Source organism: Rhagoletis pomonella, unplaced genomic scaffold (genome assembly GCF_013731165.1).
Source record: "Rhagoletis pomonella isolate Grant_MI unplaced genomic scaffold, Rhpom_1.0 Rhpom_scaffold_00006, whole genome shotgun sequence".
Lineage (NCBI taxonomy): Eukaryota > Metazoa > Arthropoda > Insecta > Diptera > Tephritidae > Rhagoletis > Rhagoletis pomonella.
In genome coordinates, this window is record NW_023458560.1 from 1713160 (window position 1) to 1714193 (window position 1034).

Here is a 1034-nt window from a genome sequence, read left to right on the forward strand (position 1 = left end):
GACTGTTAAACCAACGACTGCCAGCAGCTCTGCGCATTTTGTCGGCAATCAGTTTTTGCTTGAACTTCGACTGCGACTGTTAAACCAACGACTGCCAGCAGCTCTGCGCATTTTGTCGGCAATCAGTTTTTGCTTGAGCTTCGACTGCGACTGTCGTCTTGTCTCATAAGCGTAAGCACAAGCAATAAGTAAATTTTGAACAGTTACAATAAGTCGAAGCAGTGAGAAGCGAAAATTTTATTACTTTTGCTACTTCGACTTAAGTTTTTTAAACACTGGCAGAAATCTCTTAAAATATGTTAAAAAAATATCTTAATATGGAAGGAACTGCTTTACACTGTCAAGGAAAAAAATTGTCAAAACTCAATGCAATTTTTAGCAACTTCAATCCTGCACTTTATTATACTAAAACTAAATTTTTTTTTAGAGTGTAATTAAAAAGTTTGCCATTTAGGTGAAACCTTGCAGAATTTTTAAAATTTTTTTATTTAAGCTGAATTTCTTTATTCATTCTGAACGTTTGGAATAAACTTTTCTGTTTATTTATTCTTTAGAACGTTCCTGATGATATGTTGACGTATATTTCAAACGCATTCTGTTTATTCCGGCTGTGAAATGGGATTATCCGGAATGTATAAAGAAACGCAGCCTTAGGTTGATCCAAACCCAGAGATCTACCACATTTTTTTGATATCTACCACATTTTTTCCCAGATTCTAACACACAGATCACTGATGAGCTCTCATGCTTTCGGCAACCGTCTACATGCAATATCAAGGCGAATTTATACAAGGTGGTGTTGTAAAGTCAGCTGATTTCTTTGCCTTACATGTATTTTGTTTTTGCTTTTACTAATTTGACAGCACACCCATCAAAAGCAAAAACAAAATGCATGCAAATTTGGGGCGAATCTAGATTTGACATAACACCCTCAATACAAAATACATGTGGTTGTTGTTGTTGTAATCTAAATTCGCCAGTAACACCACCTTGTATAAATTCGCCTTGTGCAATATCGTGCTTTTGGCAGTCAA